Source organism: Phyllobates terribilis, unplaced genomic scaffold (genome assembly GCF_046119375.1).
Source record: "Phyllobates terribilis strain yellow unplaced genomic scaffold, ASM4611937v1 Scaffold_13__5_contigs__length_258822181, whole genome shotgun sequence".
Lineage (NCBI taxonomy): Eukaryota > Metazoa > Chordata > Amphibia > Anura > Dendrobatidae > Phyllobates > Phyllobates terribilis.
The window spans coordinates 27,590,282-27,610,798 of NW_027362773.1; the positions used below are offsets into that span (position 1 = coordinate 27,590,282).

The 20,517-nt window shown below is 42.8% G+C and overlaps 1 long non-coding RNA gene across 2 annotated transcripts in view; it reads right to left on the reverse strand.

Annotated features, from left to right (window-relative positions):
* Window positions 1–2,360: 2,360 nt before the first annotated feature.
* LOC141173674 (uncharacterized) overlaps window positions 2,361–20,517 on the reverse strand; it is an 82,550-nt gene continuing 64,393 nt past the window's right edge. For both annotated transcript variants that reach the window (XR_012252653.1, XR_012252654.1), the window contains exon 3: window positions 2,361–9,861. This is a non-coding gene — a long non-coding RNA (uncharacterized lncRNA). The remainder of the gene's footprint in view (window positions 9,862–20,517) is intronic.

The following is a 20,517-nucleotide window of genomic DNA, read 5'->3' on the forward strand; positions in this document are numbered from 1 at the left end:
TGGACCCCATGCCATTTTTTAAAATTCTTTAATTTAGCAATAAATTACATGTACAGTAAGCAACACAGTCACTGTACTTATTATATATGTCACTGACATCTTTCTAACTATTCTATGTATGTATAGCTATTCTCTCTATTCTATAACGTCAGGTACCGCTGTTTTTACTGTATGCAGCTGATGAATTGTTAGGTTTCAAGGAGATGGTTGCATGAAAATCGGATGGCACTCGCATGGTCCGAGTGTCGTGCAATTTTTTTCACGCACCCACTGACTTGCATTGGCGAGTCTCCTCCGAGATACGCGGCAATACGCAACATGCTGCGATTTTTTTTCTCAGTCCGATTTCAGCTGAGAAAAAAATCACAGATGAGATGTGCCTCAAAGAATAACATTGGTCCGAGTGCAATCCAATTTTTTAGCAGATTGCACTCGTCCATTTTTCACGCATATGAATATGAGCCCTAAGGGTGGACAACACAGACCAAAGGCAATAGTACGGTGGGCATAACTTGCCGGATGTCATGTGTAGCAGCATTGACCAGGACAGCAGACAGACAAGCAGAGCAGGGTACACCAGAAGACACAGAACCGGGAAGACACAGGACCAGAAGATTTATAGTCAGTCCATGATTTGTAGCAGCATTTGTAGAGTGAACAGCTCCAGAGCAGGGTTTATTATGCTTAGAGCAGATAAAAGATTAATCAGCAAATACCATAAATACATAGCCACTGGCAGCAGTGATGAATAGGCAAGTTAGTTTGTAGAGAAGATACATTCTGTTGTAGCAGCATTTGTAATGTGAACAGTTCCAGAGAAGAGTTCATTGTGTTTACAATAGACAAATGGTTAACAGCAGGTCTGAGCCAGAAAGTAACTTTAGATTGAAGATAGAAACAAGAGTTTGTGGAGACAATTGCCAGCTGAGAGATCTGGTTGGTGATGCAAACTACAAGGCACGCAGAAACTGGTTACAAAACTTACTGAATACTCAGACACACATAGGTATCTGAGTTGGCCTTAAAAGGCCTTGGGAAATGGTGTCACTGGAGTTCGCCAGGCAACTTGTAAAACCTGGAATGGACCAGAGCAAATGGCAGCAGCAATAGGGATAGGTTCAGGGTCTGGTTCTGGAGCCAATACAAATGAGTAACATTGCATTGTCTAAGAATTAGTATTGAAAATCTGTCCCACTTTATATAAAGCCACCCATCACAATGGCTATATCCTGTAAATCCATTTAGCATTTTTATTTCAGTATTTGCAATGTCTATTCAAAAAAGCTCCAAGAGAAATTAGACACAGCCAGCTGGTTTGTGGATTATGGAGGCTCAGGTGTCTTCAAACATCTGAACATAACACACGAGAACATTAATAAAAGCAATTAGCAGCTCGAGGATAAACATGACAATCACAGCTATTAACTAGAGATTACAATGTAAAGAGTCTGCACTGCACCACTCAATGTATGGAATTAATGTATCAAGGCAGTGCTGCTAATATGGGCTCATTGCGCAGAAAGGCTGGGTGCTGGGATAATGCCTATTTTATTACCCTAAAGGGAACCTGTACTGCCAAAAAGCGCTATTACCCTGCAGACGTGGGGTTAATCTGCAGGTTAATAAAGTTCTAAAGCCTTTTGCTCACCGCTCTGAAGACTCAGCTACAGGGGGGAAATACACTTTATTCCTCTCGGTAGCCTCAAGTCACCGCTCAGTACATAGCGAGTGTCAGTTATAACCACACCCCAGCATGGATTGACAGCCGTCTCAGCAGTGCATCAGTACAGAGCTGGCTGTCAGTCAGTGCCAGTCCGTTATTACAGCCACCGCTCACTATGTACCAAGTGGTGACTGAAGCTAAACCGGCAGCGCCTCGATGACTGAAAGCTGGAGGCTGCTGGGAGGAAAAAAGTTAGTTTCCTCTTGGTAGCTCGGTCTTCAATGCAGTGTCCACAAGGCTTTAGAACACTATTAACCTTCAGATTAACCCCATGTCTGCAGGATAATAGCATTTTTTGTCATGACTGGTCCCTTTTAAGCTCACCAGCAAAATGGGACGCTATACATGCATCTTCCAAATTTGCCAGTCATGAGCCAACTCCACCCTTCTTTTTGGGGGGCATCACCAGGGATCTGGCACTTGTGGCTTGTGCCAACTACAAAATTAGATTGCTTTATGTGGGGAGCTGTTTATTACTCACTGTATGGTGGTTTTATTTGAGTACTGTATGGTGGTACTTACTTGGCATTGTGTGATGTCCAAAGAACACCACAAGAAAGATTCAAGTACGGCACAGCAGACGAGAAGACTGAAACAAAACTCCGGCTTTATTATGTACAAAGGAATTATATGCCGGGAGATGAAAATAACAATATTTACAATAACGATATTATCAACATGAACATAGGAAGATATAGCTGGAGCGAGTCACAAACTATGCCCCAGCTATGGCAATGAAAGCTCAGAACAAACAGTGCAAAACCAGTTTCACAAATTACTCTGAGCTAATCCCCTATCTGGCTTTCCGCTATTTGGACCACGCTGCTACAGCGTCTTAGCTACAGAAAACTACACTAAACCCTAACACAGTTCACATCGATGGCTCACTCACACATGTGCAGATCAAGCGCAGAAGGCGGCCGCTGCTTGTTTCTGGTGGGAAAGAGCTGGATGAATTCACTTGAGTCCTTTTCTTGTATACAGGATCTATTTCTTGCAGCCAGCAGGCAAACCTTGCTTCACTCTCACAGAAATGGCTGACATGCTGTGTTATGTGTTATCTCAGGTCCTCAGTCTCCAGGGAAAACGGTCTTCAAGAAAAGGATAAATTCCTCTACTCATTGACACAGTCCCAAACAACAAATCTTGCTATAGTCCGTAATCTTCTCTTTCCATAGATTAACAGTGTCTTCTTTATAGTCTCTGCTGATCAGAGAAGCTGTCAGCGTCTCCTTGTTACCTCAGACACACACATCCACAGGAGGTCTCTACTTACTGGTTCTTCTCTCTCTCTCAGCACATACCAACCACAGCAGGGGGAGGCGACTAGTCCAAACACAAGACTCAGAGGGGAGCATGATGCCTTAAAGTCACAGTGTATTCAATGTCCAGTAAGGGCCGATCCCCTACAGTGGCGCAACCACTTGTGCGCTGTTCAGTATTTGCAGTGACTGGTGGTGGTGGCCCTTCACAGCATTTTGTACTGAAAGGAAGTTTTTTGTTCAGTGTAATGCTTTTTTATTTGGACACAATATTGTATCATGCAATTAATTTGGCACTGTACAATATGGTTATTTCTACGCAGTATGATAGTACAGTAAATTAATAGCGGGCGGGTGGTAACAGATAATTGTGTGCAGGGCACCAGTCAGCACCGGAGTCATTGGCCATCAACTTTTGAATTAACTAAAAGCTTCTCATGTTTGATTCAGGCAAAATTAAAGGCCTGGAGTTTTCTAGGAATGTTACGGTAAGAGGGTGTATAGAGATATGTGTGTTGGTGATGACTGTGAGTGGAGGCCACTGTTAGAACCCTCCTGTTTGTTTTTTTTCTTCTTGTGTTTTGCGGTCAAGTGACCATCTGCCTTTATATTCCAGCTCCACCCTTTTGGCTGTGCTGGACTTCAGTTTCGTTTGACTGTTTCTCTAGCCAACTGCTTCGGTGCCTATCTCTGTCAGTTCGCTTGGTCCTTCTGGGACCTCTGGGACCTTTTGTCAGTTTGTCTTTTGTGTTCTGCAACAACTTCTCTGTTTAGGAGGTGTCCCATTTTTGTTCCAGTCCTTAGTTCTTTTAGGGACCCCTCCCCTTATGCTATAGGTCTTTGTTCAGACTAGCCGAGGACTAAGGCGGGTCTGTTCGCTAGGAACAGGCAGCCCGCTACATCGTAGGGATTCAGCTTAGTCTTACTGTAGGGACAGCTTTCCCCTTCTTTCCTTAGTTCATGTTGCAGATCATAACAGCCACACCTGTAACGATGACATCTGACCACTAGATGTCAGTGACACTCACTGTTGATCTAAATTTTATTAAGTGTTAACAAAACAATACTTGAATAATTTTATGAATGCTGCGATGCAAATAATAGACAAACTGTGCAGTGAAAATGCAAGTTTGCTGCTTGAGTTATAAAATACTTTCACTGCATCATTGCTCTGCCACTCAAGCTGAGGATGGATAAAGTCTGTTTGGTGGAGAGGGGTTGGGTTGCCAGACAGACGGAGCTGGGATGTGACACGTGTGGTCTGGGAGCTCCTGGAGGATGAGAAAAAAAGGAAGGTCCGGAGTAGGCGAACCTGGTTCCCCCTTGGAGTGCAGCGGTTTCGTGCTCCTGTGATTGGTGACATCTGGGACAATAATCCTCTATTTCTGTTCAGTGAAGAGCGCGGGGAAGTGCAACAGTGGGATAACATTGAAAAGAACCGGCCATCTTCTGAAGTGTGACACGGCGCCCGCGGAGGGTAAAGCACCCTATGTTTTAAACAAGGATGGGAATTGAATGTGGTTGTTTATTTTATATGTTATTCTTGTTAGGTGAACTTGGGCTGTAATCCGCCTCGCTGTACAGCTGAATTTGGTCATATTGGGATCCCAGAAATTTATTGATTGGGAATAGTATTAAGATTGTGAACCAGGAGAAAATACACATATTACGGCTTCCCCTTAGGAACTAGCCCTGTTTAAGAAAAATAAAACATAATTCTTTTGTACGAGTTGTTGGATTAAAAATGTTACTGTTTATTTTATTCACTTTTCTTCCCCATACAAACAGGGGCGAGTTTTGTTACAATGAATCTTGTTATTGTTTTACCACCGTTTTTCTTTTAAAGCTCATCTGTCCTGTCAGTGGCATCACTGTATCAAAATTGAATCTTACCCCCATCGTTAGTAGTCGGGGCCTTTTACATTATCAAGATGTAATAATTTTCTAGAACAAGCATGTCCAAACTTCCAGTCCTCCAAATCATCCAAAATGCAAAACATTGCAGAAACACTGCAGACTGTTTCTTATATTACCAAATTGTTATCATTAGAAAGAGCACACATAGAGAAAAGAATCATAAAAAAATGCTTTCTCTGCATAATACTGTATAATCTTTATGATAGCCAAGTCCATTATGTAATGTTCCTGACTTTACAAAGCTCCAGAGTTACCCATGCACACATTCAGTATTTGGTCAGTATTTTACCTCAGTATTTGTAAGTCAAAACCAGGAGTGGGTGATAAATACAGAAGTGGTGACGTGTTTCTATTATACTTTTCCTCTGATTGTTCCTCTCCTGGTTTTGGTTTACAAATACGGATGTAAAATACTGACCAAATATTGAACGTGTGAAGTAAAAACGCAGTAAAAAAAATTTTTCAACATGACAACAACGGGCCACATATTTATCATGCTTCTGTGAGCAGCCTGTATGGCCTAAATGTTCTACCATAGCCTGCAGCATCTTCCAGACTTGTCACATCTGGGTTATTGGTCCACAATTACAAAGGCTGCTGCCAGCAGAGGATCTTGATGATTTGCCCAAGTGAATTCAGCACGACAGAACATTTCTTGGACATCCATTAATAACTTGATTGATAACAGCCAAAGTGTCTAAGTACAGGGATTTCTGAGGGTGTTCATACTCCATACTGAATAAATTAAGATGTTTAGAAAATGTTGTTTCCATTTCTTCATTAATAGGACATCCTAGAATGTTAGAGTTGGAGGGGACCTCCTGGGTCACCGTGTCCATCCCCCTGCTCAATGCAGTAACATGTCTATCCATCCTGTGATTTCCATAATTCCACAACTTTTCCTTCTCGGTGTTGCAATTTGTTTGTTGAGGAGTGTATAATGTTTCATTGAACACATTGTAATAATAATAATAATAATCTAATATATAAAGCTGAATGTGTGTGTGTATGTATGTATGTATGTGTGTATGTCCGGGATTGGCATCTGCACCGTCGCAGCTACAGCCACAAAATTTTGCACAGTCACACGTCTGGACCCCGAGAGCGTCATAGGCTATGTTGTGAGGCGAAATTTTAACCCTGCGCATTCCAATTCACCAAACAATTTTGCCCCTATCTACATCATGGGGAAAAAGGAAAAGGAAAAGTGTTGGAGGCAAATTGACAGCTGGCACATGTGAACAAGGGAGAATTAAAGAATGAGAGCGATGGCGCCAAAGAGTATATACCGTACAGTTGCTAAGGTGGGACCCCGACATGGGATACTCATACTCACAACACACGGGGATATGAACACACACACAAAATGCGCCACACACTACCACGTGCTTGAACACATATACCACCCTCAGCACACACAAAACTCATCTCACAAAGATTTATCAGGCTGACAATAGCAACCAATCACAGCTCTGCTTCTATTTTGCTACAGTTAATTAATCTGGGTTTTCAAACAGAAACTTTCAAAAATGATTAATCTCATCACAAAATCACATATTTATGGTGAGACGCAGTGCTGGATGTATTCAGTTGCATGGCAAAAAAGAGGCCTTCCTCACGCCCACATCTTGATTTGGCTGAAGCAAAAAATACAGCCTACCGAAATTGACAATATCATCAGTGCCGAATTGCCAGACCCTCAGATTGACCCATTGCTGTTTGACACCATCACAAGAAACATGATCCATGGTCCGTGTGGGAGTCTGAACAAAAATTCTCCCTGTATGATTGATGGCAGGTGTTCAAAGCATTACCCACGATCCCTGGTCCAAGAAACCCAAACAGGACAAGATGGATATCCAGTCTACCGAAGAAGAAAGCCAGGGGATGGTGGTTTCATAGCAAAGCTCAAAATGCGTGTTGGATCATCACTCCAAGAGATAGAAATTGACAACAGGTGGGTAGTGCCTTACAACCCTTTGCTCTCAAAAATCTTCCAGGCCCACATAAATGTCAAATCTTGCCACTCTGTGAAATCAATCAAGTATATCTGCAAATATGTCCACAAAGGAAGTGATCAAGCAGTTTTTGAACTCCAGAAAAATGGACCTATTATTATTGATGAAGTGGAGGCATTCCAGATGGGCAGGTACATAAGCAGCAATGAAGCTGTTTGGAGAATACTAGGATTCTCCATTCATGAGCGCTACCCACCAGCACTTGGAAAATGGACAGAGAATTTACTTTAACCCAGCAAACTTGCAGCAGCAGCTCCTAACACCACCTAAGACCACCCTCTTGCCATTTTTTGAGCTGTGTCAACAAGACCCTTTTGCAAAAACTATTCTCTACTGTGATTTACCAAAGTACTACACTTGGAATGCCTCCAGAAAACACTGGAACGGAGGAAACGGGGGCTTGATATTGAAGGCTATCCAGGGGTGAAAGCAACTGATACTCTTGGTCGCGTCTACACAGTTCATCCGTCAAAAGCAGAGTGCTTCTACTTGCGCATGTTACTTCATGCTGTCAAAGGCCTTACATCATTTTCTGACCTGAAGACCGTCAGAGGCCATGTGTGTGAAACATTCAGGGAAGCTTGCCAAAGAAAAGGACTTTTGGAAAATGATGGACACTGGGACATGACCCTCAGTGAAGCAGCTGCCACACAAACCCCAAAGGGACTAAGACACCTCTTTGCTATTATTCTAACAACCTGTAGCATTTCAAATCCTCTTGAGATTTGGACAAAGTACAAAACTGATCTCAGTGAGGACATCCTCATGCAGATTAGAAGGGAAAATCCATCAACTTCACTGAGGAAATGTTCAATGAAACTTTAATGCTCCTTGAAGATCAGTGCATAGCAATGTCAGGAAAAGCCTTACAGTTGCTTGGTTTGCCTGCTCCAATAAGAAATCCTGAAGGCATCCAAATGTGTAGGTAGATTTTCCTAGAAACAAACTACAATATTGATGAACTGACAGCATTTGTGTCTCAGAACGAGCCAATATTGGTACCAGATCAAAGGGACACCTATAACTACATTTTAAGTTTCAGTGAAACCAACAAAGGTGGGATTGTCTTCCTTGATGCTCCAGGTGGAACAGGAAAGACATTTGTAATCAACTTGCTCCTGGCAAAATTTCAACAACAAAAAAAGATTGCACTTGCATTGGCATCTTCTGGAATTGCAGCTACGCTTTTAAAAGGTGTCAGGACAGCACATTCGACATTCAAACTACCACTTAACCTGTCTCATAGTGACAGCACCGTGTGTAATATTGCCAAGGGATCAGGACTGGCCAAATTGCTTTAAAAATGCAGTGCCATCATTTGGGATGAATGCACCATGTCACACAAAAGGGCTCTGGAAGCAGTGGGCAGTCTGCTGCAAGACCTGCGTAGCAGCAAATACATCATGGGAGGAGTAGCTGTTGTTTTGGCAGGTGACTTCCGCCAAACACTACCTGTTATTCCAAGATCAACCCCTGCAGACGAACTGAATGGCTGTCTCAAAGCATCGTACCTTTGGAGAAAAGTAAAGAAAATGTCACTGAACACAAACATGAGGGTCTACATGACAGGCGATGTTTCTGCTGGACTGTTTTCGAGCCAGCTGTTCACTATTGGAGATGGCAAGGAACCAGTAAACTCAACCACTGGACAGATCACCATCCTAAGCAACTTTTGTTGCATTGTGACCTCCAGTGAGGAGTTGAAAGCAAAGGTTTTTCCAAACATTCAACTCCACTTCAAAAATTCTGGCTGGCTGTGTGAAAGGGCTATTCTAGCTCCCAAAAATGACAGTGTCAACAAGATCAATCTTCAAATTCTAAATCTCCTTCCAGGTGTGTGCACAACCTACAAGTCAGTGGATACAGTAATAGACCCTGCTCAAGCATTATTTTATCCAACTGAGTTCCTCAATTCCTTGGAGCCACAAGGACTTCCTCCTCACAACCTCTTTCTAAAACCTGGAGCACCAATTCTGCTATTGAGAAATTTGGATCCACCAAAGCTGTGTAATGGAACAAGACTCTTGATTAAGAACCTGTTTCCTCATGTAATTGAGGCAACCATTTTGACAGGATGTGCCACAGGAGAAGATGTTTTCATTCCAACAATTCCTCTCATTCCATCTGATTTGCCTTTTGATTTTAAACGCCTCCAGTTTCCTGTTCGACTGGCATTTGCTATGTCCATCAACAAGGCTCAGGGACAGTCCTTGAAAGTAGTTGGAATCGATTTACAATCTCCATGCTTTTCTCATGGTCAACTTTATGTAGCCTGTTCAAGAGTTGGAACAGCCAAAAATCTGTTTGTGTTTGCACCTGAAGGAAGAACTAAGAATGTCGTTTATCAAAAGGCTCTCGAATAAGGAGTAGAAGAGTAGAAGATTACTTCACATTACTTGGCCAATTTAGTTAAATCTGTGTGGAATATCTCTGGTGTTGAAATATATGTTGTGAAATGCTTCTATTAGCTTAGTTTTTGCCTTTTAATAATTACATTTCTATCTATTTGTTTTGTGGTTTTTGCGTGGAGAATACATTTTTGTTAACACATTCTATTTTGCTAACAGCAGTTATTAACCCGGGCGAAGCCGGGTAGTACAGCTAGTAATAATATAAAATACATACAATCTTGCTGAGCTTTACATATCGTGAAGTAATTTCGGTAACTAATGCTGACATAGGTTTGCATTGTACCTCTGCGGCTCAGTCCAAAGAACAACTGTAGCCATGTTAATATGCAGCGCTGCTCCCTGCTTCAGATCTTTTTCCCTTTCACCCACTTGGCCCTTGTAGCTGGTCCGTCAGAAGCTAGAGGGCGACGTGGCTAGCCGAGATACAAAGGATCGCTGATAGAATGTCCATGGGAAGTTAACCCGCAGTTCTGGGTATCCGCGCTCAGACATTTTATGGGCTTCACATAGAATTCTGTCTTTGTGGACCTCTGTGATAAAATATGAAGAATGTGTTATATTTAATTCAATATATGGAAGGTGGCCAAAAATAAAACAATATAACAATAAAATAACATTTTTTTTAACCATCTCAGTCTGCACAGCGTTAACATTTATATACAGGGCAGTTCTCATGGTAAGTCCTAATTACTCCATTGAATTTACAATTCACTGGATTTGGGTATTTAAAGGGTTTCTCCACTGCTTCTATATTGATGATCTATCCTTGGGATAAGATCGGTGGGTGTCTGACAGCTGTTATCGCCCCCAGCGGCAAGATGAGAGCAGTGTTTATGTTGTGTAGTGGCTGCTCCTGGGTACAGCAGATCAGATCTTATTAGAACTGCCAGAAGTATTAACACCTGATTTATGACTGTGATGAATTTCGCATACCCTGTATTAAATATTAACATTATATTTAAGGGGTTTTCTGATATAGAAAACCCATTTTCACATACCCTATTATGAAATTGTGACCCTTCTGTCTACAATGAGTAATTACAACGGGCATCGCTTCATCTGGAGGACTCAACCCATTGTACATTGCATGAATTGATGATGTCCCCACTGATTTTCATGGCTTCTGTGGAATACTTTATTTTACATGGGGTGTGGTTGCAGGGGATTTTAATATGATATCTTCTGCAGGACTTCCTGTGATTAGTTTATTATGGTGTGATCCTTAAAAAAAAAAAGTGGACAACCCTTCAGTTTTTCAAAGACTAAGAGTTACCTGCTACCCACAGTAGAGAGGATGACTTAGTGATCACTGGAGGTCTGAGCACTGGGGTATTGATCGGAGGACGGGGTACTGAATGGATCGGAGATCGAGCATGTGCGACCCAGCGACTTCCAGAAAGAGCCAAGTACAGTGCCCCACCGATTTTTTGGGGGGAGAGGCATTTTTGAATCAGTGGGGCTCAAAGCATTTGGACCTACTTTAAATCTTGGTAAAACCCCTTTTAGGAAATTAGGCTTAGACAAGTATCTAATATATCTTTTACAATTGACCATATATAATACCAGTTGTCACTTTATTTAAAGAGTAATTCTACTTTTTGTGTCATAAATCAATAATACACATGGAAATAAGCAACTTTGTAATATATCTTATCAGAGAAATCTACTTCTTTTTCCCCCTGGACAGACATTCATTCTCAATTCATGGGTAAAATCTGTGTTCAGTGAAAACAAATATTCACATTACTGAGAGAGGAGATGGCAGTTGGTGCTTTTAAAATTCTATGCACTAGAGGCAGGCAAAAGCAAGTTCAATAGAATGTTAAAAGCACCATCATCTTCTATCTCAGTAATGGGAAAATCTGTACTCACTGAAGATACATTTTACCCATGACTTGAGAATTTTGAGAATGAATGATCAGTCCAGGAGGAGAAAGAAGCCGATTTCTGTGATAAGATACATTACAAAGTTTTTTTTTTATTTCACACGTACTATTGATTTATGGACAAAAAAAAATAAAACAACAGTTGCCCTTTAAGAAGAATTTTATTTTCAAGAGTTAATTTTAATATTTTTTATAAATTACAGAGCAGCAGGATTTCATGTAATCTGAAGTCGTCCTGACACTTTGTCAGTGAGGTGGTGACGACTTCTCATACTTATCACTTAGACAAGGAAGATGGGTGTCTGCAATGATCAGACTCTGCAGTTTCTATTTAAAATAAACCAGCATCTCCAGATTAGTTTTATTATTAATATCAACTTTTTATCTCACACTTAAAGTTTCCTTTCAGCACATTTGACGCCAAAGACCAATAAAACAAACCAGGTCCATCTACATGCATAGTAACACTCTGACCTCTGGCATGTTCTTAGAAACTTTTATTGGTCGAATCCTTAAAGTGACATTGCACCTCTGGTTTTGACAACTCCTTTTTTCATATTGTAGATCACCACCATATAAACTGATCTCAGGGGGTCTCATTATCTGGAGCCCCTGTTTTCAAATATTAGCAAGCCTTTGTGGAAAACAAAATAGCACAACAACCATTAAAGAGTAACCATCATTTTATTTATTTATTATAAATCAATAGTACACATGAAAATAAGAAACTTTCTATTATATCTTATTAGAGAAATCTGCTTCTATATCCTCCTAGACTGATCAGTTATTGTCAATATTCTTAATTCACTGGTAAAATGTGACTTCAGTGAGTACAGATTTTCCTATTACTGAGATAGGAGATGACAGTTGGTGCTCATAAACTTCTATGGAGAACTGTAACTGTCATTTCAGGAGAACTTGCAGCAGAAAGTCTGTCGGCCTCTAGCTCCTCCCCTCTCCATAGAATGTTAAAAGCACCAACTGCCATCTCATATTTCAGTAATGGGAACATCTGTCTTCCCTGAAAATGGATTAAACCTGTGAATTGAGCACCAAAGATTAATCCAGGAGGAGAAAGAAGCAGATTTCCTTGATAAGATATAATATAAAGTTGCTTACTTTCATGCATACTATTGATTTGTAAAATTCCAATTAAAATGAAGGTTAGGCTTTAAAGCTGATAGGTATCAAGTGATTTCTATAGACTCCTATGTTCCTGATATTAGCACATGGAGTATGGAGACACCTCTTATTCAGGGATTATACCATTCTACATAGCAGCTGTATATTTTCATGACCTTCAGAGCAGTATTCAAAAATTAAACTAGCATTTGTACAATTCTGTATGTAAGCCACATAATTACAAGGCTTAAAAACCGTGGGCACACACTGAAAGATACTGGCTCATCCTTTTGGGTAAACCTATGCCAGACTAATAACTAGGATACTGTATATAGGTGATGTTTATAGCCTATAATTGGGTCACTGCAATCAGCTAAGACTTCAAGAACCACAGAATCCTTATATTGTTCCAAGAGAGGCCCCGCAACAGCTAAAGGAGGGGCGATTGCTCTTTGACCCATTAATTTAGAGGCTTCTTTAGGGTATTTTGCCAGTAACAAGTAAGAATCACAAACTACTGAAGTTTAATTACTTTGCTACATTTTTTTTGTGATATTATTTATCTTGGAGCCAGGCTTAGGCCACATGCACATAGCAATATATTCAGGATCCAAGAGCCATAAAAATCATTAACCATTGTTTGCCTTTAATTTTATAAGGAGACACAACAAAGGTTTTAACATGGAGGCACCACACCATGGCACATAGTAGGAATAGCCATGTGCATGAGGCTTTAACCCCTTAACCCCCGAGGGTGGTTTGCACGTTAATGACCAGGCCAATTTTTACAATTCTGACCACTGTCACTTTATGAGGTAATTACTCTGGAACGCTTCAACGGATCCCCCTGATTCTGAGACTGTTTTTTCGTGACATATTGTACTTCATGATTGTGGTAAAATTTCTTCGATATCACTTGTGTTTATTTGTGAAAAAAATGGAAATTTGGCGAAAATTTTGCAATTTTCAAAATTTGAATTTTTATGCCCTTAAATCAGAGAGATATGTCACACAAAAGAGTTAATAAATAACATTTCCCACATGTCTACTTTACATCAGCACAATTTTGGAACCAAAATTTTTTTTTGTTAGGGAGCTATAAGGGTTAAAAGTTGACCAGCGATTTCTCATTTTTCCAACAAAATTTACAAAACCATTTTTTTAGGGACCACATCACATTTGAAGTCATTTTCAGGGGTCTTTATGACAGAAAATACCCAAAAGTGACACCACTCTCAAAACTGCACCCCTCAAGGTGCTCAAAACCACATTCAATAAGTTTAACCCTTCAGGTGCTTCACAGGAATTTTTGGAATGTGGAAGAAAAAAATGAACATTTAACTTTTTTCACAAAAATGTTACTTTAGACCGAATTTTTTTTATTTTCACAGGGGTAACAAAAAAAAACGGACCCCAAAATTTGTTGCGCAATTTCCTCTGGGCACGCAGATACCCCATATGTGGGGAAAAAACACTGTTTGGGCGCACGGCAGGGCTCGGAAGGGAAGGAGCGCCATTTGACTTTTTGATTGTAAAATTTGCTTGAATAATTAGCGGACGCCATGTTGCGTTTGGAGAGCCCCTGTGTGCCCAAACATTGGAGCTCCCCCACAAGTGACCCCATTTTGGAAACTAGACCCCCCAAGGCACCTATCTAGATGCATAGTGAGCACTTGGAACCCCCGGGTGCTTCACAAATTGATTCGTAAAAATTTTTACGAATCAATTTGTGAAGCATCTAGGGGTTCCAAGTGCTCACTATGCATCTAGATAGGTGCCTTGGGGGGGTCTAGTTTCCAAAATGGGGTCACTTGTGGGGGAGCTCCAATGTTTGGGCACACAGGGACTCTCCAAATGCAACATGGTGTCCGCTAACAAATTGAATGGAAAATCGGCTCAATTTGTAAGCGGACACCATGTTGCGTTTGGAGAGCCCCTGTGTGCCCAAACATTGGAGCTCCCCCACAAGTGACCCCATTTTGGAAACTAGACCCCCCAAGGCACCTATCTAGATGCATAGTGAGCACTTGGAACCCCCAGGTGCTTCACAAATTGATTCGTAAAAATGAAAAAGTGTTTTTTTTCACTTTTTCATTTTTACGAATCAATTTGTGAAGCACCTAAGGGTTCCAAGTGCTCACTATGCATCTAGATAGGTGCCTTGGGGGGTCTAGTTTCCAAAATGGGGTCACTTGTGGGGGAGCTCCAATGTTTGGGCACACAGGGGCTCTCCAAACGCAACATGGCGTCCGCTAACAATTTGAGCCGATTTTCCATTCAATTTGTTAGCGGACACCATGTCGCATTTGGAGAGCCCCTGATGTGCCTAAACAGTGGAGCTCCCCCACAAGTGACCCCATTTTGGAAACTATACCCCTCAAGGATTTTATAAAGGTGTATAGTGAACATTTTGAACCCAGAGGTACGACACATAATTTGATAAAATTAGGTCAGCATATTGAATAAGTTGTCATTAGTCTTGAGCGCAAGTGCTTGCTACTTGAGTTTGCATCAGGTACTCAGGTATGCACCATGTACTGCGTATGCTCGAGTGACATGCTCGAGTCCACGCCGGGATGTTTCACGGTTATTAGACACCCAAAAAAAAACATGCGGGGATCGCTCGTGCATGGCAGGCAATCCCCGCAAAGTTTTTTGGGCCGTGAAGCATATGGGGCGGAGACTCGAGCATGTCACTCAAATACCCACGATACTCAATGCATACCAGAACACCCGATGCAAACTCAAGTAGCGAGCACTTGCACTCAACACTAGTCGCCATATCGTCATCTTTTTTTTCTCTGATCGCCTGCATGGCACAGGAATGCAGCACCATCCCTGTGTCATGCAGGCTGTCAGTGCTGGACAGGGAGAAGATTGTTTGGAGATGCACTGCGCATGTCCAAACAATCTTACTGCTGTCTGGTGACCCGGATGTTGTCATGACGACATCGGGTCGTCATGGCAACATCCTGGAAGCCACGGCAGTCAGCGCTGGAAGCCGGAAGAGGAGGTGAGTATCTGCGATCACCTCCCCTTGCCACCGCAATGCTGCGATCGACTTCGATCGCAGCATCGCGGGGGTTAATGTGCTGGGAGCGGTGCGTGACCGCTCCCTGCAGATAGTACCGGGTGTCAGCTGTGACAATCAGCTGACACCCGGCGGTGATCGCGCCTGCACAGCCTGTGTGCGCGCGCGATCGCCATGACGTACTAATACGGGTCTGGCTCTTAAGTCCCAGGGCACAGACGCGTATTAGTACGTCAAATGTTGTTAAGGGGTTAAAGAGAAACTGTCATTTTAACTTTTATTTCATAAATCAATAGCTCACATGAAAATAAGCAACTTTGTAATATATCTTATCAGAGAAATCTGCTTCTTTCTTCTCCTGGATTGATCTTTCCGTCTCAATTTATCAGTAAATTCTTTAAAATCTGTATATAGTGAAGACAGATTTTTCTCATTACTAAGATAGGAGATGACAGTTGGTGCTTTTAAATTTCTATGGAGAGGAGGGAGGAGCTAGAAGTTCTCCTGGGATGACAGTTACAGTTCCCAAAGACCCAACTGTCATGTCCGATCTCAGTAATGGGAAAGTCTGTATTCACTGAAGACACATTTTACCCGTGAACTGAGAATTTTGGGAATGAAAGATCAGTCCAGGAGGAGAAAGAAACATATTTCTCTAATAAGATACAGTATATTACACAATGTCTTATTTTCACCCATACAATTGACTAATAGAAACTAATGTAAACAATATTTACTATTTAAAATCACCATGCACATTAAATTGGGCTGAACCTAACATTTTTCATTGGATTTGCTGACCATTTAGTCTGCATGGGGCCTTCTGTCTCTTCCCTAACAAAGGATGTCAGGGAATAAGTGGATCAGGTATACTGAATTTCTCCAAAACTGTTTTCTCAGGTAACAGAGGATCCTGACAGCGGCTTACATCTCTTTTCAAATTGAAAACACAATAACCCCTTAACGACTGGCGTAACACATTTTTACGGCATCAGTTAAGGGTACTTCATAGAATCATAGAATCATAGAATGGTAGAGTTGGAAGGGACCTCCTGGGTCATCTGGTCCAACCCCCTGCTCAAAGCAGGATTCACTAAATCATCTCAGACAGATGTCTGTCCAGCCCATGGGCGTACCCACCATGGGGCAGCTGCCCCCCCCTAGAAGCAGGCACGCAGGCCGCACACCAGGGCCGGCGTCAGCACCCGGCGCACCCGGGCAAATGCCGGAGTCCTGAGCAGGTGGGGGGGGGGGCCCTCACCGTCAGCGCCTGCTTCCCCCCGCTTGCTCGGGGCCCCGGCACCCGGCACAATACTTACCCTCCCCGTGCCTCCGCAGCAGCTCTCGCATCCTCCGCGGCTGCTGCACTGTGACGTCTCAGGTCAGAGGGTGCGGTGACGTCTTTACACCGCGGTCTCTCCTGAGCCGTCACAGCGCAGACCGGGAAGACGCCGGCGACGCTGGAGTCCGGAGCAGCGGTAACAGGTGAGGAGTGAGGTGAGTATTTGATTTTTTTTTTTTTATTAATTTATTATATGGAGGCCTGTGGCAATATAAGGGAGGGGGGTGAGGTGGAGGTGTGTGACATCCTGCATGGGGCATTATAAGGGGGGGGTGACATCCTGCATGGGGCATTATAGGGGGGGTGACATCCTGCATGGGGCATTATAAGGGAGGGGGGGTGACATCCTGCATGGGGCATTATAAGGGAGGGGGGGGTGACATCCTGCATGGGGCATTATAAGGAAGGGGGGGTGTCATCCTGCATGGGGCATTATAAGGTGGGGTGACATCCTACATGGGGCATTATATGGGGGGGAACAGCCTGCATGGGGCATTATGTGGGGGGAACAGCCTGCATGGGGCTTTATGTGGGGGGAACAGCCTGCGTGGGGCATTATGTGGGGGGGAACAGACTGCATGAGGCATTATGTGTGGGGAACAGCCTGCATGGAGCGTTATATGGGGGCCAGTATTCTGTATCGAGCGTTATATGGGGGCCAGTATTCTGTATGGAGCGTTATATGGGGCCAGTATCCTGCATGGAGCGTTATATGGGGGCCAGTATCCTGCATGGAGCATTATATGGGGGCCAGTATCCTGCATGGAGCGTTATATGGGGGCCAGTATCCTGTATGGAGTGTTATATGGGGGCCAGTATCCTGTATGGAGTGTTATATGGGGGCCAGTATCCTGTATGGAGTGTTATATGGGGGCCAGTATTCCGTATGGAGCGTTATATGGGGGCCAGTATCCTGTATGGAGTGTTATATGGGGGCCAGTATTCCGTATGGAGCGTTATATGGGGGTCAGTATTCTGTATGGAGCATTTTATGGGGGCCAGTATTCTGTATGGAGCATTATATGGGGGCCAGTATCCTGTATGGAGTGTTATATGGGGGCCAGTATTCTGTATGGAGCGTTATATGGGGGCCAGTATTCTGTATGGAGCATTATATGGGGGCCAGTATCCTGTATGGAGCGTTATATGGGAGCCAGTATTCTGTATGGAGCGTTATATGGGGGCCAGTATTCTGTATGGCGCGTTATATGGGGGGGCAGTATCCTGCATGGAGAGTTATATGGGGGCCAGTATCCTGCCTGGAGCATTATATGGGGGCCAGTATTCTGTATGGAACGTTATATGGGGGCCAGTATCCTGTATGGAGCATTATATGGGAGCCAGTATTCTGTATTGAGCGTTATATGGGGCCAGTATCCTGTATGGAGCGTTATATGGGAGCCAGTATTCTGTATTGAGCGTTATATGGGGCCAGTATCCTGTATGGAGCGTTATATGGGGACCAGTATCCTGTATGGGGCATTTTATGGTGGCCAGTATACTGTGTGGAGCGATTCGCCGGTTTCTGAGCTATTGTGGAATGTACAATAGATATCACTCATGTAATGTAAGAAGTGAAATCTTTGCATTGTACTATACATATATTTCTCTTCGGTATCTGTGACCATGGCTTGCCCCCCCCCTAGTTTTGATCCTGGGTACGCCCATGGTCCAGCCTCTGTTTGAAGACTTCCATTGAAGGGGAACTCACCACCTCTCGTGGCCACCTGTTCCACTCATTAATCACCCTAACTGTCAAAAAGTTTTTTCTAATATCTAATCTGTGTCTCTTCCCATTCAGTTTCATTCCATTGCTTCTAGTCATTCCTTGTGCAAATGAGAATAAAGATGATCCTTCAACAATGTGACAGCCCTTGAGATATTTGTAGACAGCTAGACTTATGCTTCACGCTGCTCTTTCACAGCGCTGAGGAATAAGTGAATAGCACCACCCGGCAGCGGCGATTCCCACGGGTGTCAGCTGTCGGTAACAGCTGACACCCTGCAGTATCGGCCCTGTCTGGTTTCGATGCCGATCGAGGCCGATTAACCCCTTAAATACCGCTGTAAATCGCGACAGCACTATTTAAGTGGTTACTATGGGGTCGCAAGACCCCCTTAGTAACCATTGGACTTCCGCGGGTCCCAATGGTTACTGTAGTACCCTGAGATCATGTGATGATCCCAGGGTACGGTGGCCTGTGAGGTCCAGTAATAAGCTGGATCTCACAGGCACAGTCAGGCTGAGTCAGTGACTCACTGACAGGTCTCATGCACTGCAGTACAGGAGTACTGCGGTGTATGATACCAGCAATCAAAGTGAAAATGACACCACATGTCCCACAGTGGGATTTAGTGAAAAAGTAAAAACAAAGTGTAATAAAATATGTAAAAAAGTAAAAAAAAAAAAGCACAACCAAATTACTAAAATCCGTTTTGCTGCTCAAAATGCAGCGTTTGTGATAAAACAAAAATAAACAAAAAAATGTACGTATAATTGGTATCGACACGTCCAGAATGACCCGCTCTATAAAACTGTCATGGTATTTATTCCGTTTGGCGAATGTTGTAAAGAAAAAAAGAACACTCCAAAAATGTCGCTTTTTCATCATACTGACTCACAAAAAAGTAAATAAAAAGTGATTATATAAATAAACAGACCAAACCGCAAAAAAACAAGCCATAATATGGTTCATTCAGAAAAAAAATGAAAAAGTTACATATCTCAGAATGACAATGCAAAATCAATTTTTTTTTTGTAAAATACTGTTTTTAGTGTGTAAAAATAGCAATGCATAAAACATACAGTGCCTACAAGTAGTATTCAACCCCCTGCAGATTTAGCTGGTTGACACATGCGGAATTGACTTGGCATTGTGACATTTGTACTGTAGATCAGCCTGGAAGTGGGAAATGCACTGCAGCTAATTTTTATTTTTTTTTTAAAACGTTAAAAGTTAATTCAGAGTGTCATTTATTATTCAACCCCTCAAACCACAAGAATTCTGTTTGGTCCCCCTAAAGTATTAAGAAGTAGTTCAGGCACCAAGAATAATGAGCTTCACATGTGTGGATTAAAGATCTCTTTTGCCAGCCTTTTCTGACTATTTAAGACCCTCCCCAAACTTGTGAACAGCACTCAGACATGGTCAACATGGGAAAGACAAAGGAGCATTCCAAGGCCATCAGAGACAAGATCGTGGAGGGTCACAAGGCTGGCAAGGGGTACAAAACCCTTTTCAAGGAGTTGGGCCTACCTGTCTCCACTGTTGGGAGCATCATCCGTAAGTGGAAGGCTTATGGAACTACTGTTAGCCTTCCACGGCCTGGACAGCCTTTGAAAGTGTCCTCCCGTGCCGAGGCCAGGCTTGTCCGAAGAGTCAAAGCTAACCCAAGGACAACAAGGAAGGAGCTCCGGGAAGATCTCATGGCAGTGGGGACATTGGTTTCAGTCAATACCATAAGTAACGTACTCCACCGCAATGGTCTCCGTTCCAGACGAGCCCGTAAGGTACCTTTACTTTCAAAGCGTCATGTCAAGGCTCGTCTACAGTTTGCTCATGATCACTTGGAGGACTCTGAGACAGACTGGTTCAAGGTTCTATGGTCTGATGAGACCAAGATCGAGATCTTTGGTGCCAACCACACACGTGACGTTTGGAGACTGGATGGCACTGCATACAACCCCAAGAATACCATCCCTACAGTCAAGCATGGTGGTGGCAGCATCATGCTGTGGGGCTGTTTCTCAGCCAAGGGGCCTGGCCATCTGGTCCGCATCCATGGGAAGATGGATAGCACGGCC